General features: G+C 37.5%; 1 protein-coding gene across 1 annotated transcript in view; it reads left to right on the top strand.

Moving 5' to 3' along the window:
* Nucleotides 1-16,507, top strand: part of rapgef2b (Rap guanine nucleotide exchange factor 2b) — a 124,531-nt gene that overhangs the window by 942 nt on the left and 107,082 nt on the right. The window lies entirely within an intron of this gene.

The following is a 16,507-nucleotide window of genomic DNA, read 5'->3' as shown; positions in this document are numbered from 1 at the left end:
CAGGACAGCTATGATTTCACGCGATTTACTTAGGATATAAAACAAACGTCTATTGGACGTTTATCCGTAAAAGTGCTGCATAAGGACCCGCTCTGAAAGATGATGCGATGACATCTTATTGCTTGCATACAGTACAGTCTCCACCCATTTACGTGGCTTAGCCGGCGAAAAATGTATTTTTTGTTTATCATTCCTTTCTGCAGGATGATATATGCAAAAGTCGCAATACATTCACAATACAATGCATTCGTTTGTAGGCTTTTGTCTATAATCGTGGAAGCTAAGAAAGAAAAATCGATAGTAATGAAATAATGTGTCGTGCACTTGAGGTGACCGGCTGCTTTGTCAGACATAAAGGAAACGACACATTTTCACATCTCATGGTTTGTTTGTGCCCACATTTCTATTGTCTTAAGCTATGACGATTTTCACGTTGTGTGTGTTTTGACATTTTATTTATCCTAGCATTTTTCCACCAAACAATCCCATTGAGAGATATATCTCTTCTACCAGGGACTCCTGGCCAATGTAAGTGTATGGATCTTATATAAAACAGTGGAGATTCAATGTCTATGCACACTATTGATCACAAAAATTACATTTGTAGATATTTTCACATCAAGTCTTTTCCATTTGGTAATGAATGCCATATATTGACCATATATTTAAATAATAAAGGTTCCTAAAAGGTTCTTTGTCTGGCTGTAGGGTTCCTTAAAGAACCTTTAATGTCATGAGAACCTTTCTGTTGAGGTTCTCTCTGTTTAGTCTTCGGACTCAATCTGATCTTCTGGTGTAAAAGCAGAAACACAGAATTCCTTAACATTATGATATGATGATCCATGATATTCCATGTATTTTCCCATCCAGTGATTGAGTCTTCACATCTTCCTGAGTTAGCCACTACTAGTATTCAGCAATCCCCAATCAAGTGAACAGCAAGTATTTTAGTTAAGGGGAGACTTCTGAAATCAAAATAAACCACACCTTTGACATGAAATTGATAGTTGGAAATTTAAAACACTGCATGGCTAGCTAGTTTTACGACAGCGTTAATTATTTAACCCTTCTCTATAGAGAATGAAGCAGGCCGTTCTAATGGAGCTTGAAGCTCATTATTGCTAAACAGCAACAGCCCCTGCATTTAACATGCTGATGGAGGCTGTCGGAAATTAAATGAGCAAAACGTGCACCCGTTGGAATAGGTGATTTTGGGAAATGGTGGAGGGTGTGCATTCTTCATCTTTTGGGATATTATTTTTGTCAACGGATGGGTATGCGGGGGTCAATGAGGTTACAGTAGAAACAGGCTGATGGTACCTTGTGCTTTGACCTCTATCGGTCAGTAGATCAAAGAAGGGCACTTTTCTTATTGTTCTGAAAGGCTGGATCTTGTTCATTCGGTAAATGAAAAAAGCTAAATATATCCCGAGACAGTTATTTTCGATGCCCACAAACATACTGTGAGAAGCTGGTCATCCCGGACTGATGGTTTCCTTCCGACAGCTTCCTTCCTTTCTTTCAAACAAAGCGGACGTGCATCACTGGACTGTCAGAGCTTGAGAAAGCTAAAAGCTTGTTTGTTAACAAAAATCTTCCTGTACCCGGTTTCTTTGTTCTTCAGCTTTGTTTGCACACACATGCCAGTCAGTGAGCTGCAGGTGTCTTCTGTTTTTTTAAGGGTGCACCCATCTTATGGATTCTGTCATATGGGTGCCATATTGCAACCCAGATTCAAAAGACTGAAGTAGGAAATCATAATAAGTATTGTACTGCTGATTTAAATAAAAAATCATTGTGTTTTTACTCTATGGCAGGTGAGGATCATTTTTAAGACTACTCAAAATGACAGAGAACTTGAAAGTAATTGTCATGAAAAAAAGACATAAAGCAGAACCAGCTGATGCAGTTGATGGAGAAATTGCAAAAGAAAAGCTCTTGTTGTGTATACAGGTTCTACAGTAGAACGGTATAGCTTTTGGCATATTTTCTGCCAGCATTTTGAATTAATAGGCGGTCTGTACATGGGGTTGTCACTGCATGTGACGAACCGTCAAATAAAAAATTCCATGTAAACATGTTTATTGATTTGCATGTAAACAAGTTTCTATAATAAGATGATTTTGGATAGATATCATTATTATTTGGTGCATAAACACACTCATTGCTACGTTCGCTGCATGCTACGCGTTTCCTATATTTCCCCATAGCAGTTTTCCTTTTCCAGCTGAGCGAAGTCACATGTTATGAATGGGAGTCATTGCCTTGACAGAAGCGGTTGGACACATACTGTACAAACACAGGATTGAACGAACAAAGACTGGTTTGAGTGACATTTCCCATCTCAGTTTACACAGAAAGAATAGATGGATTGACTAGAGTGCATAAACAAATAATGACAACTGGCATGTTAATACCAGAACAAGTGTCAGAGCATTATTTTTGTTTGTCGTTGGCCTGAGAAATGTAAACCCGCTCTGCATGACAGGCAGCTGTAGAAATGTAAATTGTTGACTTAATTATAGTATGGCATTGGTATCTTGAGGTCTTTATCATTTGTAAACTTGTTAGTTTATCTTCATTGTACCAAGGTTATTGAAGTTTATCGATTTGTTAGCAGGCTACTGGGTTTATTTATTCAGACAAAAAAGATAAGGGATGCCTAATGGCTGAGGTTGGAATTTCACTAGGATTTGGAAGGCAAATTAAATGTTTTTTTGGCCATTCCATTACAGTTATTGCTGGACCAACAGTTTCTGACTGTGCATCCATTTGCCTTTTAGTCTGACAATCTAATACAGGTCCAATAAAGTGGAGTGCAATATGGAAATTAAACAGTGGAAGTTTAGATGCACATTGCATTCTTATTTTACTGACAAGTTTCTCACAAGTTACAGTTAGTCGCATTGCTATGATATGACTGTGTTTAGTCCTTTCTCCACTAGTTATTTGCTTATGTGTCCCAGACCCAGTCTGTGAAAATCCAGCTGGAGTCATTTTTATGATTTACTGTTTTCTATCAATTTACTATCACAAAATTGGGGTATCATAAGAAATAATGTAATGATATAGAAAGTGTTGCGTGTCATTGCACACAATTTAGTCTGCAGACTTTTTTGCAATGAAGCTGTACATTCAGTGATGACCCCCTCAACCCCAAAAAGAAGGGGGTCATTGCTTGGGGTAAATTGAATGATTTAAATACAACAATAATGATTGCCTGCCCATGTCCCGTCAGGTGTTTTTATCTTGTGTCAGAGGAGAGCTCATCTTCATCCTCGCTTTCAACAGATCACTTTGATCTGCTGTTTCTGTTCTCTGAATCATTTGTTAGCATCTCTCCCTGTGATCTTCAGTAGATGAAACCGCTCGCTCTGAAGCTACATCCGAAGTGCACAGGGATTTCTGAAGCATGATCTCTTTTTCGTAATTCATGATGCTGTTCACACTTTAATTAGCGAGGCTTGCTAAGGGGCCGATCACACCAAATGCATTTAAGGCAGTCGCAGATGCCTTTTTTTACGATTTTATATGGGAAGTGAGTGTTATGCGTGCTTTTTTTGCTGCCTGCCAAAGCACGAGCGGAGAGAGCGGAAAAGCTCCCGACGTCATTTGCGTCTTTCCATTGTCCAATCGAATGAGGGGAGAGGCGGGCCTTTCATTGTGGTGACGGAAGTTTACAGTTATTTGGAACAACCAGACTGCACTCACCCACTCTCTCCTACATCGCATCTTTCTGAATGTTAACAGAAAAAGAGCGCTCACACTTCAATATTTGATTTACAGGACAGCTGCCAATATAAAAAGCTGCGTCGCACTGCTCTTTTTTAAAAGGCATTTCCAAGCACTTCACTGTTACTGTTACTCATACGTTTACTGTCTCTTACTGAGAAATCAGACTTGAGATTTATTCTCATCCCATGCCAACAACATCAGCAACAACAAAATTTACTTTTAATTGAAAATCTTTATTATTTGAAGGTTGTTGGTTTTGTTGGGTAAAACAAAAGCAGTGCAATTTGAGAGGGGTAAGGTCAATGTGTACTAACTTTTACAGACGTGTGAGAGCGATCTGTGGGCTGTGATGGTCATGCATGGTGTTGTTTTATGGGTTGTACAATCTTAAAAATAAAGGTGCTTCATGATGCCATAGAACAGGGCTATTCAAATCATACACTGGAGGGCTGAACACTGCAGAGTTTAGCTCCAACCCTAATCCAACAAACCTGAGCAAGCTAATCAAGGTCTTCATGATCACTAGACAATCACAGGTGGTCAGGTTTGATTAGGGTTGGAGCTAAAATCTGTAGTGCTCGGCCCTCCAGGGTAAGATTTGAATAGAAGAATCATTTTTGGATGTATGGGTCCATAAAGAACGTTCTACATCTGAAAAACCTTTCTGTTTCACAAAGGCTTTTTTTGTAGTGAAAAAAGTTCTTTGGATTATAAAAAGTATGAAAGAAATCCATAGCGGTCTGATGAACAAAGAGTTCAGACAGTGCAAAACTCAGAAGCAGTAGAGAAATGTCAAGGCTGAAATGTTAGCGCATCTGAATACCTTTCTCCAACAAAGAAGAACTAAGATATTCTGATAGTAAAAACTGTCAGACTTAAATGTTTGTTTTTATCCAAGTAAATAGAAATGTAGTTTTTTGGTTTTGTAAAAAAAAATTAATCTTGAACAACTTATTAAGCTTTATACAATTTAACCTAGTGATGCCCCTATGTATCGGCCACCGATATTTATCGGCCGATTTTTGATGAATTTGAAACCATCGGCATATCGGCAATAGCACGAGAAAAGCCGATACCGATTGTTTATTAATTAACTGCATAAAGAAATCCATTATAGGTAAAAAAAAAAATGAGTTAATGTTGTTAATAAAATAAATGCTGAATAGCCAAAACTGCCTTTGAAGGTCATGCTGTCTTCTTATAGTTGTTTTAGCTTAATTTGTGCCTCTCTTATTATGTTGGTCAGTTGAATGTTAATAAGATCAAATCCATGTTCAGTAAAAATAATTTGATGCAGAAATAAACTAGCTAATAGACCAACTATATAGTATTGTTTACAAGTGTTTAATATCGGTATCGGCATCGGTATCGGCTAGAAGTTGGCTCTTTAAATCGGTATCGGTATCGGCCCAAAAAAATCCTATCGGTGCATCCCTAATTTAACCTGACTCTCCCCACATGGGTCCTTGAAATCCTTGAAAGTTTGTAGGGCTGGAACGACGCGTCGACGTAGTCGATTACGTCGATTACGTAATTACGTCGATTTGCCGGAAATGCGTCGATGCGTCGCATTGTTTACGTTTTCAAATGAAGGCGGCTTCAGCTCCGACCGGATAATACAAGTGTTATACCAAACAGCCAGAACGTGATCAAAAGTGTGGGAATACTTTAAGCAGAGACCAAATAAAACACATACTGTGTAAAACTGAAATGGCATACCACAGCAGCGCAACATCTGTGCATGATCATCTTAAAAGAAAGCAACCTGGAGCTCTCCGACCTCAGAATGACGCGACGGCAGCGTAAGTATTTGAATTTTTACAGTAAGTTTTTATACAACAATAGAATCAATGCAGGCATATATGGTGCTTAATACAGCTGTGTTTACATCTTAGTTTAATACGAGCTGCGAGACGCCTGACAGACACGACATTGCATCGCGTCTGGGCAGTATGGTGAAACAGTAAATAAAGAGCGGGACAAGTTTAACTTTTTATATTAAGAAGTTATGAAATAATAAGTTACTGTGTTACACTGAGATAGGCATGTGCCCGCGTGCACTGAAAGCCAGCTGGCAGCGCGGAGTTCCCATAGCTTATTTTTTTGCTATGTGCGCAGATATTATAAAAGCTCGTCTCGTTAGGTATTCCTGACATGCGTTTATTTAAAGTAACAGCAGCGTAAACGCCGTTTATAAAATATTAGAAGATCATGCTAACTAAATTTGTATTTACCCGAGACTTAAGAAAAGTTAAATGTTAAAGTTGATGCTAAATGAGAATGCAGTAACGTTACTACTGATAGTAATAATATTAACAGTAATAATATAATGGTTACATTTTATAATAAGGGTTCATGAATCACAATGAACTTATTTTTACTTCAGTCTGAACTAATGCTGAGTAAATGCATGTACTAATCATAAACGAAGTGAAGAGTCATCATTAAGTACAACATGACATGTTTTTTAGTTAATGTATTAATAAACAATGATTTCATGTGAGTCATTTTGTAGTTAATGATGACTCTTCATTAGTTTATGATTAGCACTAGGGCTGGAACAATAAAGAGCAGGACATGTTTTTATATTAATAAGGAGTTATTATTCAGTTTGATTTATTTTTATTTTACTTCTTTAATATTAATATATTTTATTTGTTTAAGGTGAATAATGCCCCTTTTGCACTGTTTATGTTAGGCTGAATTAATGTTGGACTTGTTTTTATGTGATTTGTTATATTTTCCTTGGCACTGGCACTGTTTGTGTATTTGTTTAATTGAGAAAATGCTTCAATAAAATGTTGGCATTAATAGCAGATGTTACATTTATTATTTGTAAAAAAAAATCTTTATTTAGACTATTCGATTAATCGAAAAAATAATCGATAGACTAATCGGTTGAAAAAATAGTCGAAATTTGCAGCTCTAAAAGTTTGTGAATCTGGGTGAAAAAATACAAGGCCCTGGGAAGTTTAAAAAAAAAACAATAGATACAGGTCATTGAAAGTGCTTGAATCTATTTTATGCAAGAAGTTTTCTGGAAAAAAATCCATATTATTCCCTGTGTAGTGTAGGATAATATCATACAAATTCTAGACTTTTTAAGCCAACGTGCAAAACTGTTTGCTTTAAATGCTTATATCTTCTGTATGCGAATGTTGATTTATACCAAAATGCTTTTTTAGTTGTGTTTGACACATGAAAACGTCTCGGTTACGTATGTAACTGTTGTTCTCTGAGAAGGAACGAGACGCTGCGTCTCCCTTGCCATACTTCTTGCGTCCCTGTAACATCGTCTTTGGCAATATTTCAGATAGTGATATACTTCCTTGCTCCCGCGTCACCCTTTCTTTGTCGTTAAGCCTCACCATTGGTTAAATTTGATATACACGTTTAGACGCACTTACCACTGAAGGCTTCCCCAAAGTGTTACCGCAGTGACGCAACGTGAGTTCCCTCGAAAGGGAACTGTAACATATCTTAAAAGGTAACACGATGTAACCTTGCTCTCACTTGAAATGTGTCCCCATTTAGTCTTTGAATTTGCGGGTATTTGACCTGGGAAGTCCTTGAAAGGTCTTTGAATTTGAAGTTAACTAAGTGCCCTGATAGCCTTAAAAAAACTGGCTTGGTGTTTAAAAGAAAACAGAATGCATAAGGTACATAATCTGTTTACTGAAACGTAGGCTCTGTTGTGGATAGAAGTGGCCTGATAGCATGTGATCTTCAGGCTTGCTCCCTTGAATTAAATCCTGATGTTAAGTATTAGGGTGGAAACTACAAAACTGGTCTAAGATCAGTGATTAGAGTTTCCGCAGTACTGTGTTAATCCTGCTCTTTACCATTTTAGCATCTGTAGATGTAGAACAGAGCATTAACTGATTAATTACCTGCGGTGGGTTAAGGATTGTTTACAAAAGCTTCTTTCATTCAGTATGTAGGCCAGTGTCCATAAACTCCGTATTGAGTCCGGGGAACTTTTCCAAGTTGCTGCTCATGTGATTGATTCTTTTTATAGAACTATAAGATGTTGTTTAAGTGAGCCTATGGTGAGCCTTTATCCAGGCTGTATTTTTGTAGAGTCTACTTGGCTATGAGGAGGAGCAGATCAGACACATGAGCCCAGTATTGTATTTCTCCTCTATCGTGAACAATGGCACATCGCCAGTAAGAAAGCGCTACTGGTGAGGTCATATTCCAGTGTTTCCCACAGGATTTTGAGGAGACTGTGGTGGTGATGACGTCACCCGCTTATTAGCATATATGTGACGTCATCATGTTGTGTTTGAGTTTGATCTAGTGTTGGCACCTGAAATATGTTTCACGTCTACTCTTTGATCTGTATCTGTATTTGATCTGTATTATATATCAAATTATATTTTAAGCCGAATTAAGCTGTTTTAAATGGTGAAATTAAAATGTAAATGGGAATCATGAAAATTCTATTTGTGGGGGCCAGTGTTGATTCTGTGGTGGGCCACCACAAATAAATCAATGTATGGGAAACACTGTATTCCCATAATTCTTTATGGCTCCATAGACTTTTTTATTGCTTCAGCAGTGATTTTATGATGGCATGGATTTAGGCTAGGTGATGCCCTGGCTGACTGCTCATAAATATGCGAAATTTTCTGTTTCTTCACTGTTAACTGCTTTATAAAGGCCTGTTCACACTAAAAATGATAATTAACAAGATTTTGATCATTATATTAGCAATAGCTTTGCACAGTAGCTTTCTGTTTTAAACTGTAATTCATACAATTTCAAAGATTTTTATCGACTGTCAGTTTTTATTATATTGGGATTTTTCAATCATTTTTAAAAGCATATTGCAGATTGCTGTTTGTGGATGTAAAAATAATGCAATTCAAATGCAAGTGCAAACCGTTTGCATTTTTTTATTTACTAAGCAAAAATTCTAATGAAAAGCAAAGTCCATTTGCAGTATTTCCCATGTCGTATGGGTTATGACCCTGTCGCAATAGTAATTACCCATTTACTATTTAGCTTCCTGTAGGGATGGGCAATATAAACAATATGCAATATAAACGATAGAAAAATGGCATACGATAGAGATTTTAAATCTATTGCGATAATGCGTGTTGATGACACAATCTACCCGCGAACTTTAGAGCCACGAGCTGCAGCCGAATAAACATGGATGAAAGCGTCAGCGAAACAGAGGAACTCGTGAAAAAGACAGATGCAACATTATTTGGATTTAAGCCGTCAAACAAGCAGCTGGAAAATATACTCTGTAGAGCAAGGGTGTCCAATACGGCAATGCTGGTAGATCGCACATAAGTTAACTGCTGCTCCACGCGGGAAATTGGCATTATGGTCTAGTAATTGTGAAACATGCAGTATATATATATGCAGTATAGTCCTTACAAGCATTTAAGGTGTTTAGTGTTATAAAAATAATTAACTGTGTTTTTAGCAGATAGATCTTGTTGACTTTATCATTTTAAAAGTGGATCACCACACAAAAAAGTCTGGACACCCCTGCTGTAGAGTGTGTCAGGCACCGATAGGATTTTTTGGGCCGATACCGATTTAAACAGACAACTTCTGGCCGATACCGATATTAAACACTTGTATACAATACTATACAGTTGGTCTATTAGCTAGTTTATTTCTGCATCAAATTATTTTTACTGAACATGGATTGGATCTAATTAACATTCAACTGACCAACATAATAAGAGAGGCACAAATTAAGCTAAAACAATTATAATAAGACAGCATGACAACCTTCAAAAATGGTTTTTGCAATTCAGCATTTATTTTATTAACAACATTAACACATTTTTTACATATAATGGATTTCTTTATGCAGTTAATTAATAAACAATCGGTATCAGCGTTTCTCGTGCTATTGCCGATATGCCGATGGTTTCAAATTCTTCAAAAATCGGCCGATAAATATCGGCGGCCGATACATCGGTGCATCACTAGCGGGGTGCACGATTTTTGAGAAACGTTTTGGAAAAGGGAGTCAGGCCGAGTACCAAAACACACTTGTAGCCAATCAGCAGCAAGGGGTGTGTCTACTAACTGACACCATTGCCTGGGTTGCGTATGTGTAGGGCGGTCTATCAAAAGACGGTCCAGATTCTATTGGGGTAGGGGCATGTTTGTTTAGGTGATTGCAAATGTCAACATTGGCTTTTAGAGATTTAATATTACTGCACCCCGCCTTTAATATTACTGTATGAATAAATGCAATGATTAGTTTTCCTTCCAAACTGATATTAATATTGAAGATCTATTTAAATCTTTCTGAATTTTTTCTTTTGACTCAATTGATTTCCTTCACTATGAACTTGACTGATATCAGGCTAGTCAACTTTCATGTGTTGAGAGTCCCAGCACAACAGTAGCAAAGCGGTGATGCTTACTAATCCAAACTAATGTAATTCCTGCTGAAATCTCTGACAGTTTGACTTTTGTTTCACACCGATGGATGAGCTTTGTTGTCCCTCGGGTGAGCGTTAACCCAGGCTGAACTCCTGCATGGATTCCCTTTGCCCGTCTGCCAGTATCAAGATTAAAACAGCCATTATTCCCAAGTGATTTTTTTAAATCAGTGGGATTACAACTCTTTCCAGCTCAGTCTTTCTCAACCCCACTGTCTCTTATCAGTTGAGGTAATGTTGACTTTAGTTCACCTTATGGATGCTCAAAAATGAATCTGATTTTTAACCTTTTTTTTTTTAGGCCAGCAAAGTGTTAACCTCAAAGCGATGAGGTGATTGTCAGCAAATAAGAGCTTATAGTTGTTTGCGTCAAACAATTGACTTGAAGTTCATGTATTATGTTAATTTCTGTGATATTCTTTGACCTTTGTTAAAACCTTAAAAGTCTCTAATGGGAAGCATCTCATCCTAAGGGGTTAAGTGTTCGGCACTATCTCATGCAGTGGGATCTAAAGTAACGTTTTATCCTATATAAAATGTAGATATGAAGTGGGAAAATGATTGGATTAAGTAGTCAAGTTCAGATTAAATTTCAGAATTTTATACATTATTTATTGAATGCATTTTAGTGCTTTAATTACCATTTTGTGCTTCAAGCTGTGGTTTATGAGATGTTTTTAAAACTGTTAGTTCCAGTTCTTGATTCTTATTGATCAATAGCTGTGTTATATTTACGTTAAAACAACGATTTTGTGTATCATTGCGAGCACGCTTAGCAATGTGAAACATTGGGATGTCGTTCACAGACGGTCAGGGACTATTTTTTCCAGCGGACGTTGTTTGCTTTTGAATTTTACAAACATAAATCTTTTTTGTGTGATGGGTTTTATTTTCGCCCTTTTATTACACGGCTGATTGGGACTGTTAAAAAATAGTCGTGTCTTATCTTTTAACTCTTTCACCGCCATTGACGAGATATCTCGTCAATTAAGAGAAAACGCTTCCCCGCCAATGACGAGATTTTCCGTCTTTCCGCATTACCGATATTATCCACCAGGTGGCCACTAGGGGTGGGAATCGCTTGGACCCTCATGAATCGATTCAGAATCGATTCTTAGGGTCCCGATTCGATTCAGAATCGATTCTTGACGTACTAATTTGCATATATATGACGTCATTACGTCACATTTGCTCTCAAAGCCAGGTTAATGTTTGCGCTTTTGCTAGTAGTCTCTGAACTGTCATATACTGTACTTTAATGCAACTAAGGGATAAATAATGTCATTCTTATATACATATATGTCCTGTTTCTGTAAGACATTAAAACCAGTAAAAAAGTAATTAAACGTGACATATTAATTCTATATGTTAACCGGCATTAACTTCCACGAACGTTAAGCGTCTAATCATCATCATTATACACAGTGATTGGCAGTATTACTGTATTTATATAATGCAGCGCAACCAGCGACTGAATAGCAAATGTGCATATTTTACAGAAGTATTCATGTTATATCTAAACAGTCAGCGGATGGTTTTGGGCAAGGGTGTCCAATACGTAGATCGCAAAGGCAATCCCGGTAGATCACACATAATTAACTGCTGCTCCACGAGCGAAATTGTCATTATGGTCTTTTAGAGTAATTGAGAAAAACGCAGGTCTTTTTTAAATGCTGCGCCTTCCTTCTCAACTGTGTTTTGCCAGGCCACTGCAGCTCAGTCGTCTTTAACTTCCAAAATTCACAAGGATGCGCATTCTTGCCTCACGCAGGAGCAGATGCACGCGCACTGTGTGTGTGAGCGAGCAAACGAGAGAGAGAGAGGCAGCGTAGCGCTGATTTGTATGCTTCTGATACAGTTGTAATTTTCTAGTTTGTTTCACTAAACCGCATCTCCGCTATTTTAAGGAGTACTCGACATGTACTCAAAAAGAATAAAGTAATGGTGACAGCCCTAAATTCAGTGTAGAGATATATGCAGTATAATCCTAGAAGCATTTAAGTGTTCTTTCTCTTCAGCTCTTGTAAGCTCCGCTATGCGCTTGTGCAGTGCGCGCTCTCTTAAGTTGTCCGTGTGAAGCACCGCTCCCCCAGTTGAGTTCCGCCTTTTGGTTCTGATAACGTCACGTTATTATATTTTGTAAACTAACATATAAGAATCGATTCTTGAAATTTGTGAATCGATTCAGAATCGGCCCACGTCTGAATCGCGATTCATCTAAGAATCGATTTTTTTTCCCACCCCTAGTGGCCACCACCCTTCCGCAACTTTTTTAAACCCTATGGCAAGCGGCTGCATGTCCGTGTCTGTTTTAAAGATCGCTCTGAATGGGATCTCTATGAATAGTCAGTCACAAAAATGGAATTATCTCTGCTTTTTGCTCAAAATGTGGTGTTTTTGCAGAAACCTTCCCATATTCAAAAGCTGATTACAAAAGAACCACTGAAGGTAGGATGAAACGGTTTTTTTTTGTTTGAAAGCAGAGGGTCTGTTCTTTCATTTGGTATATTGTATGTTTATATATTTAAAGAAGAACATTTTCTGGAAGGCATTAAACTGGTGAAAATCATGAAAAACGCTGGCGCTGGCTGGCAACTTTTTTTAAAAACGCTGGCGGTGAAAGAGTTAATATGTTTATGATGCTGAAAGTGTTGTACAGCAGATCAAACTGCCTATTTATTTCACGGCCAGCAATGCATAGAAAATGTGACTTTTTAAAATCACACTTTCAAATCAGACTCACTTCAGGCTCGTATTCCTGTGTTTTTCCATCGTTCCAACAAATCCATCTTAATATTAGAACAGACAGTTGAATGTCTCAGATGATGAATTAATCTCATTTTTTGGCTCACAGCAGCACCATACTTGGACTGATTCATCTTTGCATCTTTATTTCTATGTACTAAATTTGTTTTCTCAGATCTTGTTTGTTCAGCTTTGCCCTGTCAAACTAAGCACTATTGTGTGACTATTCTGGTCCTAATCCCTTGTGTCTAATAAAACCAATTAGCTTAAGCTCGTCTTCACTGATCGGTAGAAGGCTTTGAACTATAAAAGAACAGGAAAGCACCTATGTTGCCCCCATTAAAGACCTCCGCTGTGTAGAGGTAACCCAGATTTTCTTGACAATAGCAGCTCACAATTGGCCATAAAGTGGCAAGGTCCACTGCGAACAATTCAGACTCATTCTTTTTTTTATTGGCCTGCAAAGCTCTTTTATTCCCAAGTCCATCTTTTTCATAGCAAGGGATATAAATGATCCCTAAATGGGTTTATGATGTGATTATGTCATTTTATTTAAAGCAGTAGCATCAGCTGTTGTTTAAAGTTGATGTTATTATGTCACATTACTGTATCATGTTACACATTTGATTACCAGCTTCTGCACCTGGCCGTGATACGTTGGTGTCCAAACGGAGTTGTTAATTCGTACGCCTTTGTGTAGAGAGCATATTGTGTATTGGCATAATCACCAGTGATGTTTAATGGATAGCTGTTATAATGTGAATCAGTGTCAGTTTAGCATTATGCTGATGAGTACAGCAGTGTTTGATTGTAGTCGAAGGGAAAAAGGACATTCATCAAGACGCGGACCCCATACGGACCTTTGTGCGGTCTCAGTACAGTGGACCCCTGTTGTAATCTGCTGTAGTCTGTCACTAGCGATCAGCATTACTGTAATTATTCTGTAGAGGAGTTACTTCGCTAGGGGTTGTTTAGTGGGAAGCATGAAAATGAGGCTAGTTTAAGTAGTGTGACTTCATTCAAGACAGTAACATTATTAATGAAGTCACATTGATTCGTGGCTCACTTCAGGGACTTGTCACAATCGGGCATGAGTACTGAACTGAAAAGAAAGTATGGTTGAAGAAAACTTGTTGGTGATATACCGAGTGTAATATTGTATATAATATTTTTTAATTGTTGTTGTTTTCATGAAAAGCACAAACAAAGCATTCATTTTAAAGGAAGGGGAAAATCCAGAGGTCTCTTGGGGGGGAATGGTGATAAAGCACCAGAATCCTAAAAGTAAATGAAAGCCAACTGTTCATCCATATCAAATTTTCTCATCATCTGCTTATTAGCATGTTGTGCAAACCCATATTCCTCACTTTCTTTTATTTGAGTACAAAAGCTGAAGCACAATGTTTTTACTTTTCATTCCCATACAATAGATCCATTATGCTTTTTAGTTCTTTCATCTTTTTGGATCTTGACAGCTCCTGTTCACACCCTATGTGGAAAATAAGAACTTGAGCATGCTTCACAATTCTGGTGTTTGTACTGAAGTCAGTCATATGAACTTGGGATGATAATAAAGGGGATGGCACAAATGACAGGATTTTATCATTTAAAATTATACCACAAGCCTGTTGAATGCTTTATTCTGATTGGTTGAGAAATTTGAGAACATTCACGTGTGTTGATTATTTACACTGTAAAAAATACTTTGCTGCCTTAAAGGATAATTCCGGTATTTAACACTTTGAGTATCATTTCTGGTTTGTTTTGGATGAACTACAGTGATGGACACAGAAATTTTGACAATGGGTCGTGTCTTGACTTTTTGACTCAAGCATCTCTTTTGACTGCTTCAGAATGGAAGTCAATGACCATGCACAAACATGTCATTAAAACAACACTTAACGTTCATTTTCAAAACTGTACTACTCTGTACTAAGTGGTTTGTGGTGTTCGTTGATGTAAACGCAGCTATTGACTCTGGTCTTTTGAATTATGTAAGGAATAACTGACGACGGGCCGTTGAATTATAAGAAAAGAATGCACACTCAAGGTGGTTATGCAGCACGACGCGCCACGGGTGGCTTTATTTTCGAATAATTCAAAGGTAAATTATTCCGCTTATATCACGGTTACCAAAAACATTGCTCTGGTGCCTATTTTTAAGATATTTGACAGGTTAGGTGTGCGGTTTACAGAAAATAATCAACACCCACGGAACATTTTTCAGCCAATCAGAATAATGCATTCAACAGCCCCATGGTATAATTAAAAATAACGGTGTAACTCCGCTTCGTGCCGCATTTCCACCATGGGTGTGCATTATTTACTAATAAATCAGTGGCACGTCTTGAATTATTCCTTACATTATAATATTAGTGATTGAGTAATTTAATCACAAACTCACAAAACTATACCATAGACTTCCTAGACGTCACATTCTTCAAAAAAAGAGAAACTTTGACATCAGCTTTCCTTTTAAATTAAATTGTGAAAAAACATCCTGAGGATGCATCTTGAAATAGCTTGATCTAATCTTCCGATGGCTTCAAGAGCCTCCAGGTATCACAAAAATTCTCTGTAAACAGGAAAGGAGGATTGAGCTGACCAATCAGATGAACAATTGAATAAAGTTGCACTGAATCTAAACAGCACAAAATATAGACGAGCCATTGTGTATTGATTTTGCTTAGTTCTTTGAAACGTTTTATACATTCATTTTAGCGAGACTGCTATAAACATATGGCAGTGAAATGATAGTTGTGGTCATAATAATTCAGAGAAATCTGATCAGTTTCAGCAAATCTGTTTGTTTTTACAAACTAGATAATACAGCTAATGGTCTGTTTACAGAAGTCATGTGACACTTAAGAGGCAAATAGTAAAATGCTCCCTCATTTGTAAGTCGCTTTTGGTGAAAGCATCTGCCAAATGATCTAATCCAAATATCAAGTTTTCGGTCTGTATTAGAACATGTAAGCAGTAAAGTATGGAATGCGTCATAGCTGAAAGGCATTGTTAGGCGAAAAGGAGGGCCTGCAACCCCTTAGCTCTCTCTTATTCATGATAAAGCCATAGCCTCAAGTACCGTATTGCTTTTGTAAACCACATAATACAATATCAAAGCAAAATATATGTTTCAACACAACTTTCATGAATCACCCTGCTAGAAAAAATAGTCCCTGACCGACTGCAGCAACACAATGTTTCACACGTTTATATATCGTAAATAAAACACAGCTATTGACCAATCAGAATCAAGGGCTGGAACTAACCGTTCTATAAATTGCATTTAACAATGTTATTTATGACAGAAAATCTACACTATACAGTACATGGTCTGTATGCAGTGCTTTTCATGATACATCGCAAGATAACCATTCTAGTCAGCATGTTCAGAGTTTGCTTTTGAATGTTTTTTTACTCCCAATTTATATTCTGTGCTTCGCATTGTTTTTAAAGCAGAAAGACTGTGTACCCCACAGGCCTAAAATATGCAGCCAAATACTCTGAATGCTCAAAAAAGGAGCCCTTTGTCCCAGAGTCTCCTAGCAACCGAGTGGACCAGAATGGTGGAAATAGAATCGCACTACAGAGAAACAGACTTCAAT

The sequence above is a fragment of the Paramisgurnus dabryanus genome, chromosome 16 (assembly GCF_030506205.2).
Source record: "Paramisgurnus dabryanus chromosome 16, PD_genome_1.1, whole genome shotgun sequence".
Classification (NCBI taxonomy): domain Eukaryota; kingdom Metazoa; phylum Chordata; class Actinopteri; order Cypriniformes; family Cobitidae; genus Paramisgurnus; species Paramisgurnus dabryanus.
The sequence above is the reverse complement of the archived record's forward strand: the minus strand, read 5'-3'. Positions and strand labels throughout refer to the sequence as shown.